Here is a 17,664-nt window from a genome sequence, read left to right on the forward strand (position 1 = left end):
TCATTTAGAAGAAAACAGTTGCTTATTTTGGTATTGTGTTTATTGTAATGAATTTAACCTTTTGTATTTAGCCATGGACGTACGTATTTAATTTAATAAAATATACACTTTTTCATAATTGTTTAAAAAAAATCTTCAAAAATGTAATCAGTCTTACATTAAATGTAGATTAGATGCCAAGATATATACTGCCTCAGGCTTCTAGTAACTGTAAAAGTGCAACATATTTCATACACGTGCTGCTTATCTCCTCACTTTGAAGAAATAGTTACCTATTTATTTTGGTACTGGGTTTATTTCAAAGAGTGCAATCTTTGTGTAAAAGTGTATTTTATTTAATTAAATATCATTTTCATATTAAGTATGATATGTAACTTTTTGGTTTCTTAATATTCATTTAAACTAAATGTAACTTAATGTAAATGTTACTTGTTAGCTTGTTAGTTTTTTTATAGTGCAATTCTTATTTTAATATGATTTATTTTATTTCAGAAATATAGAAATATTGTAATTTATTCCAAACTTTATAGATTTGTTTTTGGTAACTAAAATATTTTAAATAAAATGTATAATTACTTGATTACTATTCCTTTTCAGAATTCTACAAAGGTTATTATATGTACAATAAATGCAGCCTAGATCATTTATATTTTCAAAACTCTTTCCAAACAATTACCAATAATTTTATGATAGACATATATTTTGGTTCGTTTATTTGGGCTTGCTTGTAATTGTTGAATTATTATTAAAATCATTGCTTTTAATTAACATTTTATTACAATTCACATGCCATAGTATATGTGTTGCTGTTATTTGCAACACATAAATGTCATAATAATAATAATAATAATAATAATAATAATAATCATCATCATCATCATCAGTAGAGATGTAAGGAACGAATCATTTTTGCCAACCAATTCACTGAAAAGATTCGATTCAAATGAACGACTCGTTCGCGAATCGTACATCGTTAGAGGAGGAGAACGGACGAGAGGTAAACCAGAAAAAGAGGAGAACGGGAGAGGGTGCTGACATCTGAGGTGAGTGATGTATTACGGCAAAATATTAAACCTAAACTTAAGAGCATCAGAATTTGTGATCCGTGACTGTTTAATTTTTTTTTTGCCACTTTTTTATGACGACAAGTGTTATTGGTTTTGCAATGCGAAGTTGTGGACGTGCTTCGCCCAAACAGCGATAGCAGAAGGCGGATAGGCGCCTCGGCGGACGGGCTTACAACTAACTGTTCCCAATATTATCCTTACAATTAGTCGAATGAACGTTCAAGCATTGCTACAGCAACATACACGATACGCCTGGAAACGCTGTAACGATTTTGACGCGCATTTCGTGCTGTTCTGTTCTGTTGGCTTCAGTTGCGATGGAATGGTGTAAACGGGGGTCGTACGTGTGGTCGCAGCCCTCCTTCTCAATATCCCCTGACATAACTGTTTGCTCAGGTTTCCCTTTCGATTCGTCTCTTTCACATGTAATGTCACTTGAACATTAGGTTATAAAATATTAAATAAGAACGATTTACGAACCATGTTTTTGGCCATGGTTATTGGTACGCGCCTCGCCTCTCCCCTCGCAGGTTTTATGGCAGGCTCCAGCCCCCTGTTCAAGGCCAGGCCAATGGAAAAGTCAAAGCAGCGGGAATCGATAATCACACACGACTGAAGCAAACGCGCCCGTATGCCCAGTTTAAAGCACCAGCATGTGCATTTATAGAATCATCATAATAGTGTGTATGTGTGTGTGTGTGTGTATATCCGTAGGCCCATATATATATATATATGTGTGCGCGTTATCGCTGTTGCTGTAGGTGCGCGTCGCAGTGGCGAGACTCCAGCCCGGTTTCATGACGCCCGTTCTGCGGCAGGCACCGGCAGCTCTAGGGGCAGACATGCTCACATACGCCGGTCTTCATAACCGTGGAGAAAACTACAATAGCCCGTTATATTGAGTACCAACATAAAACCCTCCACTGTAAAGGCGTTTGTGAGCTCTAGCTGTCGTATATGGTTGTGATGTAGAAAGCGCACTCTGAGAGCAGCTCTGGGAATTGTTATTACTTCAAAGTCTTTGCCACATTTCTGCAAGGCAATATTGGTTTCAGATGAAATGGTAGCGGTGGCTTGTTTGTTTTGTGTTCTGGTTAGTGTGTTTGTAAATTACAAGACGTCATTTCCACCGAGTTGCATCCCTAGGCCGTTCTCTGTTATACACAAGAGATGTAGGGTGTGATTTTGCTTCATGGGATAATTTTTCCTCTCATTACTGCACTGTTTATAAGCTCACAGTAGACTGGGAGATGAATTCATAAATGTTATTAACAGTCTGATTTTTAAAAAATGTATATTAAATTAATGCTGCTTGTACGATTGAGCTGTCTCTATTGTTCAGAAAAACGTGTGGTGTGTAGGTTTGCATCTCATCTTCTAAATACAAAAGGAAAGGGATTAGTAAAATTGTTTGACATTTATTCTTTAATAATATAATATATTTCATAATTATTTTTAATTAAAAAGGATAAGAATAGTAATTACTCAGCAAGCAGATGTCAACATGACGTCAGATTGATTTTGTACCCCAATATCGTGGGACTTAGCATTTTGATTGGAAATGAAAATTAGGTTGACGTCAATGTCCAACGTCGAACAGAAATTGCCTTTTGGTTACTTTCCAATGCAACTAAAAAACAAACAAAATATCAACATCTAATGATGTTATAGCTTGACGTTGTGTGGATGTTACCAATATGACGTTGGATTTCAGTTGTCATACCTGATGGAATAAATGTCAATATTTGATGTTACTTTGACGCTGGTATAAGATGTTGGCTCAACATTAGATATTGGTCAGTTTCCGACACAACATTAAAATCAATCAAATATCAACATCATTCACATCATTATAGGACGTTAAAATAACATTGTCCTTAGATGCTGCTGACCTAAATCTAACCTAATATTAACATCTTATGACGTTGTGTGGCTGCTGGGTAATTCTGTCATAATTTGTCAATTTAAAAAAAAATTCTTAGAAATTTCCTTTGAAATCAATAATTTTTTGCACAGACTTTTAGTTTTTATTTTTTGTATTGATATAAACAACATTTGCAAGGTAATATGTATTACAACAGTAATACGAATTTTGCTGTTTAATACAAGTGTTCTAAAAAGATATATTCACCGTATATGAGGACGTTTTTCAATGAAGTTTTTATTCTTATGTAAACACTGACGAATGCAGCACAAACATGCATGCTTGATGAAAAAGCCTCAAGGTTTGTTTTTTGTGTCAACTTCAAGGCAGTTTTCATATGTGAATTAAAACTATAAATATTTATGCATCCTTCAAAGTTTTATTTATGTAGTGATAAGAGAAAGAAGAGATATTTGTTGTTTGAGTTTATGAGAGTGATGACAGAGTTTTCAATGTGGGATAAACTGACCTCTAACAACATTGTGTTGTCAATTTCGGACCAATTGAGTCATTTTGGAAAAAAATAATTAGGATAATCTGGTCAGTGGTCTAAGTGGTGCTTTGGGGGAAATCTAACAAACACTACTGACTTTTAATATGAACTTTTATTCTACCAAATATATTATGTTTTCATTCTGATTAAAAAATATTATCTGGAAATCATGATATTAATAACAAATATGAATAGGTATCTCATTGTTTATGTTAAAGGCCTCTAAATCTAAGGCTCTAATTGTATTCATTGGCCTAAGTTCCTTGGCAACATTAAAGCAAGGTGTTTCATTACGGAGGGATTTATATCACACGTAACATTTTCCTCATGAAACAGCCAATGCATAAAAACATACAGCTGCCTTTGGATTTTTGTAAGGTGTTTTTTTTGTAAGGGTGTTGTAATATCTGCTTTGTTGGCATCAACAAGAGAATGTCAAAAAGTCCAGCGACTTTTTAGGTGTTAAAGATTTTAAGGTTTTTCATAAGATCGTTTTTTGATGTTCTCTTGGAAACATTCAAACTGCCATCACATTTGTATTGAATTAGTGATCTATAAATAGTGCAAAGTCTTTGTTTATTTGCTGGTTTAAATAATAAGATGTTCAACTTAGACTCTTAGACTTCAGCAGTTGTTCCAGTAAAAGTTGTAAAATTACTTTACAACATCAAGTTTCAAAGACCGAGTGCTGCTGTTATGATGAGTAGGAATTTAGAAACATACCATTTCTTTAAAAATGTGGCCATGCATACTGTTTGCGTAGCGTCGGAAATCTCAGTGTAAACATTTGTCCTTTTCAATGGCGCTGGATTTTATCCTTTCACTGCTTGTCTGTTTGTTGTGCAACAGGGTTTTTTTTTTCACTCTGCTATAGGAATAGTAACAGTATCCTTGTTAAGGATTCAGATTTCTTGTGCTCTGGCTGGGATAAGGTCGCTGTGTCGGGAATGTGAGTCTTCTGGAATGTTTTGCTGAGGGCTGTTGTGGTCATACAGTCCGGTGCTCATCGGGGTTCATTGTATGACGCAATGACATAACATTCATCATGAGGTTGTATTTCGGTTTGCTGCTTGCACTGGGTTATGGCATTTTATCCAGTTCTCAGCATGCAGACTGCCAGCCTATGCAGAAACAGGATTTTGTTTGGGTGCAAATGTGCTCGCCACCACAGGGTGTTTAGGCTGGTGCTTCTAAGACATTGTTGAAAGTTAAAAGAAATGGATATATTTAAGGCATGTGTTGGCTGCCTCATTCGATGTACATGTCATAAATGAGCAGTTTTGTTTTTGTTTAAAGTTTTTCTCAAATAAAGCTGTACACCATGGGCAAGCTTCTGTCAAGGTTGCTCCGGGAAACCAAACCACACCATTCATTCACACATACACAACATCACTCTACAGTATATTTAAAAAGTGTGTTTGCAGTTCAATATTTAGACACTAGTCAGTGTTAGTCTTGTCAAAAGTATCGATTTTGATACCAATTGGTACTAAATAAATTAAAGTAAATAATTTATTTCTCATTAATGTAAGCGCTGTTGAGTAGTTCTTAAACACCACGCACTGGCCATTGTGTTCATATTATCAACAAATAGGACTAAAGGTTGTCGATTTACCACTCTTCACTGCTGTTTACCCAGCACTAGCACAGATACACAGGCACTTGAGGGTTTGAAAGTCCATCAGCTAATCCATCAATGAGCAGACATATAAGGGATCTGCTGAGAGATCAGCTAATAGACGCAGCTTTCAAACACTTTCAAAAAGTAATGGCCTTCAGAGCAATCACAGTTATTTCTGTTGCGCATGTGAGCACAATAATGGTGTTTAAGGACATCCTCAACAGTCCTAATTAAGATTTCCTTTCTGGATTCTACTATTTTGTCTGTGTTTTCCACATCACATAAATCACAGGGCTTAACAATTTAGTTTTTTAATGTTTTACAAATTTACCACTTAAATTGCATGTCCTAACTACTCACAATGAGACACTGCGAAAAATGATGAAAGCTATCTTTTCCATATTAAAGAGTTTTTTTTCCCTAAGCCTAATATGAAATTTTAATATGAAAAAGACAATGCTCTAATTACGAGTCTACTATGTAAACAGTGATTTTTGATTACCTTAATCTAACTTAAGTTATAATCAAACTAAACAGAAATCAAATTTAGGCATGTGGAGTATTCCTATTTTAGCCGCATTATTGAAGTGCAGTACAGACATGTAAACATCTTAAACGAACAATTACTATCGTGTAGGATTTTAGCCGCATTAGTCTATACACCCGTGGCTGTCTGACACTATTCTTTGCACCTTCCGAGTCAGTAAAGGGCACAGACACCTGCATCGCAAAATATGGAGATTTTTTTTCCCATGCGGCGTGCGGTGTCAAATTCGATTAAAACTAAACTCTTCCAGCAGTTTATACTTGCATCCAATATCTTGTTTGTCACGGGGGAATACTTGAAACATTCCTAAATGAAAGTGAAAGTGCCAAACTGCAGTTAAAGTAAATGAAAAATGAAACACCCAAAACTACACGAAACTCCAGAGAGAGAGTGAATAGTGTGGTGACCCAATGATGTTAATTGTACTATGTGCAATAACATGTAAAATGGGATCATGAAAGGAATATTCAAAAAGCAACTCATGTAGACACCTAATCATATTATTGTCCTCAGATTATGGCAAATAATTTGATTACTGATGTTCATATAAACATTGTCAGTGTGACTGGATAACAGCATAAACTGTTATAACATTCATCACCTCAGATGCTGAATATGTATTTTAAGTAGCATAAAAAGTTATCAATGTGAGTTTAAAAACAACTTTACACTGCATTTATAGCCATACTGAAAGCACCATTACGTATTATTAGTTTACCTCAGATCTTGAAAATAAAATAGCTAGCAAACATATAGTTTATTCATGAACATATAGACTGATTTCATGAGGCCACCATTTTTAAAAGCGAAATCGAGGCTGCGGTAGGAAGAAACACGGAAGTATCGTTGGGAGTTACATAGGAACCTTGTGTACCGGGCTGTATATCTTACCAGCGAAGAGAAAGTGACTCCGGTTTCCCCCACAGTCCAAATACATGCGGTACTGGTGAATTGGGTAGGCTAAATTGTCCACAGTGTGTTAGTGTGCATGAATGTGTATGGATGTTTCCCAGAGATGGGTTGCGGCTGGAAGGGCATCCGACGCGTAGAACATATGCTGAATAAGTTGGTGGTTCATTCCGCTGTGGCGACCCCAGGTTAAAAAAGGCACTACGCCGAAAAGCTTATCTGTAGTATTTAAATGTTTCTGTCGTGTTGCTTCCGGTGCGGACAGCAAAATTGCATGTCACTAGAATATTGTGGAGTTGCATGTTGTTACGACTTGTTAGTTACGACTACTGCTGATATTTTGTAACAGAAGGATTAGTCTCAAATGGTTCAAATTTAAAACAAGCTAAAGATTTGTTAACTATCATTGTATTCACATTAATGTGTGATTCATTCTCGCCTATTTTACAAACTGAGGGGCAAATATTTTTTTTCTGCTGGCACAGATGCTGTACATGGAGCTTAACTTGTGTTAAACCCAGAACATTCCTTCATGCAGCAGCTGCTGTCATTTTCATACTGCTCCATCTGCAAGTCTTTTTTTAAGGCATATTGCAACATTAAAATCCATCCATTTTTTTTTTTCAGATTTTCAGTTGCCCTTGCAATATTTTTAATTGTCTCACCACAAACAAAACAAATAAACAAAAATAATGAAACAATTACACGTTTTGTTTGTGCTGCAAAATGCTTTATATTCCTTAATAACACATCTGTTGTATTTGCTGTAATTTGCTTGTTTTGATTACTTAATAGCTGGAAATTACACAGCTGTTACCGTCATTATTACCGCGCTTTGATTTGCCTGTAATTGTTTCATTTTTTAATCATTTACATTTTACAGCTCAGTAGCCTTATATTTATTTGTCTTTAACCAGTATTTTAATCTAGACTTAATATTTATGTTATTTTATCTTAATGTAAATACCTGATGAGACAGTATGTTTTTTTATATTATTTATGTCACAAAACATTTGTTTTTATTTAATTTTTCAACACCTGTCTTTTTATTTTTCACACACACACACACACACACACACACACACACACACACACACACACACACACACACACACACACACACACACACACACACACACACACACACACACACACACACACGCACACACACGCGCGCGCGCGCGCACACACACACACACACACACACACACACACACACACACACACACACACACACACACACACACACACACACACACACAGACTCTCACGACCTTCTCCAGCAGCAGATATGTCAGTGGATTGGTAAGCTGTCATTGTTGCAGCGCCTGTGTGGTTTTTTTTAGGTAAGTGACGTGATGTCACTGCTAATAGGAGCGTCCTCTGGGCACACACACTCTCTTTCTTTATGTGCGTTTTGTTTTATATTCCAGCAGGCTGCTGCACTGTGTCTCTGTCTCCCTCTTTAAGGGTCTGGACTTGCTGACTGAGGAAAAAGTGAGTCATAGGGGGATAGAGAGGGAAAGAGAGAGAGAGAGAGAGAGACTGCAGCTGATGGCTTAGAGGGGTGTGTGCCTGCACCCCTGTAGTACATCTGCACTGTTGGGTTATTGCTCTCTTATATTGTTTTACAGGAAGGGGCTTTTACTGCAGGCATTCTGAGGTCTTCATTATTATGGGAATTGAATGAAGGCTTTAAATGTAAATATAATTATTTGCTACTTTAGTTTTGTGAAACTTAAGTACCCACAGGGCACTTTGAAACAACATAATTCAGCTCAGATTAAACATTTAGAAGGCTGATTAGTATTTTTAGCTGACAAACCGCACAGCAGTTTGATAAGGATGGTTAGTCAGAAGTAGTTTGGCTTTTATTTGATTGTGCCATTGTTGTAATACAGATTGTTTTGCATTTGTGGTTTGTTAGAAAAGTTTGATGCTTGCTCTTTAAAATGTTATTTGTTTTTGTATTTTTTGCATTTTGGCAGAATGGTGATGAAATTATAATGATTGGAATAATCTCTGCAAGCAGTATGAGGCAGGTGGATCAAATGTTAATGAGGGACACTCTCCCTGACCATTCACACCGGTCTTGGGTCCCACAGAGAGATGTAAGGAGGAGGGATGACAGTGGAATATGAGAGAGGAGCAGGCCTCAGCTATTTGTTTATGCTCATGCAGAAGTCATCAGCGAGGGGCTGCTGTTTACTTCATTTTGCTGTTTGTTTATTTTATAAGTGAAGTTTGTGTTCATTGTTCATGTGTTTTCATGCAATCTCAATAAATGGCCACATAGTAGGGCTCAATGACGACCTGGATAGGCAAATGTTTTTTACTTCCTCCACCAAAAAATAAAAATAGTTATTTCTTAGCCACATATATAAACTATTGTGTCAAAACAAGTCAAATATGCGGTAGTTTTCATATGTACACTTTTCATTCAACATAGCTTTTCTTTAACATTTTTTTAACCTAACAGTCATGTAAGAGTATGCGCAACAGTCCTAGAAAGTAAACAAGTAAACTCTACATAATCTTAGAGGACTCGTGTCAATGGAGTTGTGTTCAGTAAAGTTTTATAAACTCATTTCGAGGGGAGCATGTGATGTGATTGATTGCGGCTGGCCTTTTATCCGTAATCAGCAATAATCCAATCAGATTGATTCAAGGTTACAATAAATAGATTGAAATCTCCCTACTACCTTATCTTTGTTTTGGAAGAATCCCTCCTTCCACCCCATCTCCTCCTTTCCCTTCCTTGACCAGGGGGAGCTCTCGAGACCTACCTAATCTCGTACTAGAGCTGCACAATTAAACGAAAAAAGATGGCGATCTCGATTCAACCCCCTGGACAATCTTAATCCAGCATTTCTACGATTCTGCCAATCATATTTTCAAGTTCAGAAGAGAGGAAAAGGCGGCCGGACAAGTCTTTACATTGTTTTACATACGTTGTTCAGCAACATGGACACCAATGGTGTTGAAATGGTTTTGAAAGAGTCAAACATTGTATTTATAAGGTATAATTTACCCAAAAATGCCATTTCTGTCTAAATGTAATGATGTATTCGCGGCTGCGTGACGTGACGTGGGCTGCTGACCGTGACCTGTTACCACAGAGAGGGCAGGCACGCGCATGTGAATGAAGTCTAATTTAGTGAACAGAACCTGCATAGTCTGTGAATGAAAGGTAATAAAGTTGAAAATAACATTCAGTTTGTGAAACAGAATGATTGTTTGAGAGCCGTGCGTGAAGTATGAACCGCACTTAGCAGTGGAAATGAAACCGAAAGTGCGCACGTCATTTAAATTATCATATCGCATTATAGAGTTATGATAATAAGCATTTGATATGCTTTTTTTCTTTCTTAGCGAACACAAAGTGTTGTGCATGAGAATAAATGTTTAAGTCACAGTATAACTACTCTAGCCTATATAATGTTGAATATAATGCAGGAGGGAATCTGATAATGACAGATGTCTGATTTTACCAGTAGAAAAAAAAATGGTCTAACAATGTTGTCAATAACAGATTGCAAGCATGTCTCAAACATATTAATTCAACATCAGAATTATGAAAATTGTATTCTGATGTCATCACTTTACTGTGCATTAATGACCAGGACCAATTTAATGTCTGTTCAAGTCCACCATTCCAAGTCTATACAAAATTGAAAATTTTAACCAATAGTAGATCTACATATAATACTATTATAATTTTTTTACCATATGTTTGAGAAATAACAATAAGAATAGCCGACTCATATTAACCTTTATTTTAAATCTACATAATCGTGAGAAAATCATGATCTTTATTTTAAGCAAAAAAATCGTGATTTTAATTGTAGCCAGAATCGTGTAGCTCTGTCTCGGACCCCCTTATATGCTTATTGACCAGGCGAATGCCCTGGGCTCAATTATCTCCGAGGGTTTTCTCCCGGGAAAGCATGCCAAACCTGCTACTAGCGTCAAGCATATCTAAGGCCCTGTTTGCACTAATGCGTTTTAGTTTGAAAACGCATAAGTTTTGCTACGGTTACGCCATCCGTCCACACTACACCGGAGTTTTCGAGCGCCGAAAACTGAGCGTTTTGGAAACGCTGAAGAGGCCGTTTTCATTCTAAAACGCTGCTGCTTCGTCTCAGTGTGGATGGGGCAAAACGGAGACATCTGAAAACAGAGCAGGGCTGCCGACATTCGCCTCTCTGATTGGGACTTTTCCTCAATATTAAGTAGTCTACACACAGTTAAAGTTCTGCATCCTCTTCTTGTAAGTTCAGACTTCGCAAGTTTGATATGGAAAACAGACTCCCAAGAACATGTCGGGTAAATCTTCAAAGGGAACAGTGTACTGTATAACCTTATTTACATCATCCTGGCTACAATGTTTCACTTTCTTAACAATAAAATAAAAACATGAAGGAACAGCTATTTTAATTTTATTATTAACAACTTAACAGACAGCAGAAATGTTAAGGCGTTGTGCTGCATATTTGAACGTCATCTTCACTGTATGCGTATTTATAACAAAACGGAGCTTATAACATTACTGCCTCCTTTCATTTTCAGTGAAAATACGAAACAAACCCTATCTTTTGCTGAATATCAGTTTTAATAATCAAAAAAATCTAAAACGCCATTTTAAAACTTAAACGCACTAGTGTAAACGGGGCCTAAGCGTGAACTCTTGAAAGGAACATTATTGTAATGATAATTAAACCATATTAGTAAAAACAGTGTTATCAAACAGTACTTGGGTTTTACTGGTATGAATTGTCAGTGGTCTTGATCAAAATATAGATCCACTCATGAAGAAACAGGAGCTTGTACAGTAAGTGTTTCACTATGCACGCATAATCATCCTCTCATTTTTGTGCTGTTTTCACCTGCTTGCTGTGACTTGCGAGAACACCGGTAGCCTATTTTCATCAGTCGTGCTGCTTCTCAATTTTTAAGATCACATTTGCATGTGTATATTGACACTTATTGGGCCACTGACAGTCCTGTCTGCTGCTGTGAGCATTTCTCACGCTGACCCGGGACCATATTCTTGAGCCCTGCTTTGTTTTATAAGTGAAGTGAGGTATGAAGATTTCTTTCCTACTAATTGTACATTTTCCTATTTGTACAAATTTAACACCAATTCATCATTTACAAAGCTGTCTGGGGTTGCATTTACATGCTGGTGCGTGTAACACTACACTACACAATAAACCAGTGATAGGGTTACACATTGAATGCGAAGTGCTATTGGAAATATGCTTGTGAGTCAGGAGTTTTCACACTGGATTTATTGGTAATCGGTGGCCTGTTAGAGGCTTGCGATCAGCTTGTCTGTTAGCTGATTTGCAATGAAAAAGAATGGAGATTTGTTGCCTGCGGAAGCCACGTTTGCTGACATTCTGATGCAGGACTTTGACTCCTCCTCTTTATGTCTTGCCTTCTCATTGGCTGTAGCTCATGGCCGATGCAATGTCCCATCAAAACACACATTCCACACTGCAGGGCTCAGAGTTACAGACAGGTCAACATATGTAGCTTTTCTCTGATAACATTAATGATAATAAACATTGTGTATGTGATTTTAAGAGTTTGTTAACACATGATTTTTTATAATGGGGATAAGCGTTGATTTACCTCTCATTTGGACATTTTTGGCAGTGATTTCTGCAAAACTGTCAGCAGGTGAAAATAGTGCAAGGTGTATACAAAATAATAAGTTACTTTTCTAATGAGTTAAATAACTTAGTAAAAGCTCAGAGTCTGAATGATTCTTTGAGTGTAATTTCAAGAGTTTAACCTTATAGCGCTTGATATTGATATTATAAATATTGCTTGATAATAATAGCAGGTTTTGCATGCTGTCCCTAAGAAAGCCCTGAGCTCGGAGATTATTGAGCTTAGGGCTCCCGCTTGGTCAATGAGCATGTAAGGAGGTACGTAATCATTTAGTTCTTGAGAGCTTCCCCTGGTAAAGGAGGAAAGCTGGATGAGGGGATTCTTCAAAAAATGAAGATGAGGGAGTAATGTTAGTCGGGCTATTTATAGTCAGTTTGGAAAGATCCGATTGGCTTACTAATGATTACAGATGAGAGACCAGCTGCGATCAATCATATTACATGCTCCTCTCAAAATTAGTTTGTGAAACATTACTTAAAGTCAGTGTGAAATCAAAATGTACATTGTTTATTTTGCTAATGCACATTGTTTTTATTCAGGTGAACAATGAATCTGTGCAAGTTAATCTTATGAAGAAGGGGTTTTGGTAATCTTCAAAGTCTGACCATTTGGTTTTATATTTGGAGTGGCGGTCTACTCTGTTGATGACAATAATAAATATTATTAACTACGTCCCCTTACCATTAGTTTGCTATGAGTGAATGATGTGCAAAAAGAAAGCCCTGCCCCTACTCGATATTTTGATTAAGTTGGAAGTACATTAACATACTCAAAAAAAGTCAGCATTAATCTGCTAATTTACAAGTCTTTTTAACACACTCATTATAGACAACCTATTTTTTATAGTGTATTTATTACATTTTCAGACAATACAGATACAACAGAAAAAAATTAATAATAAAAATAGTTCAATTAAAATTAAAAAAATTTGATATTGCATATTCATACAGCACAAACCCTCACAAGATCTGACCTCATTAAATTAACGCTCTGATGAGGAGGTTATGTTTAAACTAGTGGTGGGCTGTTATTGGCGTTAGCGTGCTTCGTTAGTGCGAGACTCTTATAGGCGAAAAAAAATATTGCCATTAATCTATTCTCAAAGTTGGGTTGGGAGCTGGGTCTGTTCTACGCAGACTATGATGGCTTTCACCTTAATATTTAGGTGCAGATGTATACTTGGCCGAATTGCACTGTAGGGGGCGAGAACCAATCTTTGAACTTATTCCTACTGTATAATTACCACATCAAACATGACGTGCTTAGATGGATGCAGTTCACTAGAGGGAATCTGACTGCATCTAACTATCAGGCACCTGTAGAGTTTATGTGTTCGAGTAAATCATATACAAAAAAGTGGACCGGGTGCTTTTTAAATGAATGACGGTGACTGAAAGTCAAACCGGTGAGCCGTCTGACAAAAAAAGTGCCCTTCTGAATCAAATCAGCAGGATCTGAATCTTTCACTTACTTCGAAGACACTACTGACTACGTTTACATGGACATCTGCAATCTAGTTATTTGCCTTAATAGACAATAATATAATTGAGGTGTTTACGTGAAGTGCTTTCTTGTAAGAGTTTAATGTAATTTTGGATGACTTTAACTGCAGTTCAGCAGTTTCACATTCACTCCTGAACATTTCATTGATACCCCAGTGACAAACGCAAATAAGTGCAAATAAGGAGTAAGACAGTGAGAGTGTTATGGAATTTAATAACGCATACCAAATGGAAAGAAAAAACTTCAGCATTTTGCGATGTGTGTATGTGTGTCTGACAGCCAACTGTGTGTATATTTTGTCGGAAAATATGGCGAAAAGTTCTAAATGACGGTAATAGTTTGATTGCTGTATTTACTTTAATAATGCCACTAATATGTGCATACTCCACATGTCTTTGCATTTCTGTTTAGTTCAGTTATGACTTTAGTCGGATAAAGGTGATCAAAAATCGATGTTTCGAGTTTATGTAGGCCTACAGTTTAAAATTCATGTTTAACTGAAGAAACCCATGTCAAAGACTTACGTTTAGTCATCATTTAGGTAGCACACATATTCTGAATGCATTTGGCAGAATTCAAATGAGGCATTTGATAATGAGATAAATCTAGTTTAATTCCAAGATTACAGTGAGATTAATCTAGATAAAAAAAAATTTATCTATGCCACCTATAGTTTAAACCCATATGTGACAAGAACCAATTTTTAAATGGCATTTGTTTGTGAAATAAAAAAAAATAACTAGCATACGTAAAAAAAAAAACACATGCATATCTACTCAAACATTTCCCGAATGGTTTCAGTGGTGGGTAGACTTTACCTTATTGATGAAAAAAAAAGTATTTATCTACATTCTCAACAGCTTTAGACTAAATATCGCCTCTGGCTTTTATCTGGAATTTTTCTGTCCAGCTGCTGCAACATTTAGCATCAAATCAATGTGGTGCTCTGTGAAATAAAAATAGGACTACTATACACAGTAGGATGAACCATTGTAATAAACTATCAAGCGAATGATAATGCGATTCATAAAGTAAATTTACTCTTTTAAAGTTGTTCCCTTGTCCTTTCTGCACAATCAACGTTCGCCTTATGGTCTTTGCTGAATTAAAGTTTGGATGGTGTCAGAGAGAAGAAACTGCGCCGACAGACTCCCTGACTCTCAAATAACAGTCTAAATAAAGATTAGGACAGAAAATCGGCTTAAAAATTGTCTAGCGGGACACTGGCCTTATACTAACTTTAGAAAAGCGAGGAGGGAGCAGCCAGACTCATCTTTCATCCCTAAACAGCCCAGTTTCCACGGAGGGGGGTGTAAAATCAAGCCACGATCCCACCGTCATTTTTAATGCGTGTGTAAGATTATCACACTCCTCTCATCTGACCAACAGTTGCCTCGGGCTTGACTCAGGGTTATGAAAGTGCTGTTTCATTCCCGCTGCGTGCGTATGTGTGTTTCCCGACGCCTGTTTTCTATCCCAGCCTAACAATAGGAGGCTTGTATTGTTATTTCTTGCTCCCTATTCCCCTCGTTTTCTCTCTTTCTTTCTTCCTCAGTGTTGCTGTTGGAAGCAGACAGCCATGTGCTCTGTTTTATAAAGAAAGACACATGATCAAAAATATATTGATTTCTTTGGTGTACGTGTTTGAGTTTGTTTGGCCTTAAATGAAACTGATTTACCTGATAATAAATTTCACAGCATCCTTTGACATGAAATGCCACATTTATTGACAAGCCTGACATCACTTCCTTTTTCCTGTGGATGTTTTGACAGAGTCTGAGTACACACTCACTCACTCACTCACTCACTCACATTCCTCAGTGTGTTTGCTCAGAGTGATTGTGTTGGCGTGTTGGTTAAGAGTCGGCCAGGCTTATGTTTCTTCATGCTTTTCTGAGAAAAGCAAACATTCTTATTCTGTTTTCCTGAATGAATTTGTATATTTTTCTGTCTGCCTCTCCTTGCCCGACCTTCGACTATGCTGAAATTTTACTCTACCGAAATGAAATCCTGTCAGGCTGGCCTGTCTGGCTCAGAGATGTGAAGCGCTGCACATCAGCCTTCGAGAGAGTTCCTTGGCTTATTCAATCTTCTCCCTTCTATGAACCCTGTCGACGTCCATCTTGTTTATTTGTATTTTTTTTGACAGAGTGATGAGGTGAGACGCGGGTTACATATGCACATGAAAGTAAATCTGCATTTCCAATATTTCTTAGCTGAATGCGAGTGCGTGTATATATGTTTTGTCAAGGCTGTCAGATCCAGATGGTAATTTTTATGCTAATTTTCATGCCTCGAAGCAGCGCGCTCTCAAACCTGACAGGTCCAAAGGTGTGAGTGTATGTGCGTCTGTTTCTCGTCGGTCATGTCGGCTGCTGTAAATTCATATTCACATTTCACTGTCTTATCAAGATGTTTTATTAATGTGCTGTGCTCTGGGTGGTTTTCCAGGGTGACGCTACATGGTTGATACAGTGCTCCAATTTTTTGATAGTGGTCATTTATATCAAACATGGATTTCTTTCAATTATGAATTCCTAGTATTTAGATGTAGTGGGCAATGTCATTGTTTAGCAATGTCAAGGACCCAATTCATCTAATTCAGACTTGGATTGGGAGCTAAGTCAAATTCTTGCAGTCTCCCACCTTGACTAATCAACCACTGTAATTAATCGATTAACTAATTAATTAGACAAGAGCAGTAAAGTGTATTAGAGTCAATCTTACACAGACACATATGCACATATATAATAAATGTGTACACACACTGCTTAATTGTTGCTTGATTACAATAAATATAATGAGCTAATCAAATAAATACATAAAATAAAAACATTTTTTGTAAAGTTTCTGGAATTTTCAGCTATTTCGAAAATGAATTGTACCATCAAGTGAGATTTAGATGAAAAATAGTTTTGATAGATAAAACTACAATATACCAAAATGCAGTTGTAATTTTAAAACTGTGGGGTATTTAAATAAATTGACTAGGGAACATTATTTCTGTTTAATGTATCTGTATTCATTATATTTATATTTTTAAATGTCTTTAAAGGGAGTGTCCACCTTCCATAAATAACTTTCATAAAAAATCTGAATTCTGTTTTTGACTGGAACTTTCAGGACGATCCTGCAGTACTTATTAGAGTATTATCCATTCTAAAAAAGAGGAACTTTAAAGTCTGTTGTTCACAAAAAGGATAAAGGTGTTTAACATTACATTAGACTGTTGTCAGGTCCTGTTTTCCATGTGTGTTTGTTTTTATCATGTGACCTTCCCCATGTGCTCCTTTGTTCTAGTTCCCGCCATGTGTTAATGTTCATCACTTCCACCTGTGTCTCACCCCTGTATACCATCTGTTTAATCATCTTCAGTGTATTCATACCCCTTTGGGTTTGGTATTTATACTGTTTGGTTCAGTCTTTGACTGGTATTGTCTCAGTTGATGTCTGTTGTCGGTCCTGAGTCTCCTGTGTTTCCTATACGAGTGGTTTTTAATAAATCTTTGTGTTTTTGTTAACTCCTGCGATTCTTGCCTTCTTGATTGAGCCCAGGCGTGACAACTGTAATGTTCATCACTGTGTCGAAGAAATAAAAGCTTTATAAATTTACATTAGATTGTAATGTTTGTGTTTAGACTTGACATGCAACAGTGCAGAAGAAATAAAGGCTTTAAAACTTTACATTGGAGTATAATGTTAAGCTGTGGTCACACTGGACTTTTCTCCCCATAGACTTCCATTCATACGGACGCAAATGCATCAGACCAGAAACGCTGGTTGTGCGTCAAGTTTCGAAGATTGCTGCGGTGCAAAGTTCAAGCTTGGTGAACTTTGACCTGCAAAATCACATTACTATCACATAAAATCACATGACTGCGTGAGACCAATTGAGGGTCAATTGTACAGGAATTCAAAATA

The 17,664-nt window shown here is 36.7% G+C and overlaps 1 protein-coding gene across 8 annotated transcripts in view; it reads left to right on the forward strand.

Annotated features, from left to right (window-relative positions):
- The first annotated feature begins 999 nt into the window (after positions 1-999).
- The window catches only part of apbb2b (amyloid beta precursor protein binding family B member 2b), a 92,559-nt gene continuing 75,894 nt past the window's right edge, over positions 1,000-17,664 (forward strand). For all 8 annotated transcript variants that reach the window (XR_015476532.1, XR_015476530.1, XR_015476531.1 and 5 more), the window contains exon 1: positions 1,000-1,043. The gene's annotated coding sequence lies outside the window, so the exon portion shown is untranslated. The remainder of the gene's footprint in view (positions 1,044-17,664) is intronic.

The sequence above is a fragment of the Danio rerio genome, chromosome 1, assembly GCF_052040795.2.
Source record: "Danio rerio strain M-AB ecotype USA chromosome 1, GRCz13ab, whole genome shotgun sequence".
In the NCBI taxonomy this organism is placed as follows: Eukaryota; Metazoa; Chordata; class Actinopteri; order Cypriniformes; family Danionidae; genus Danio; species Danio rerio.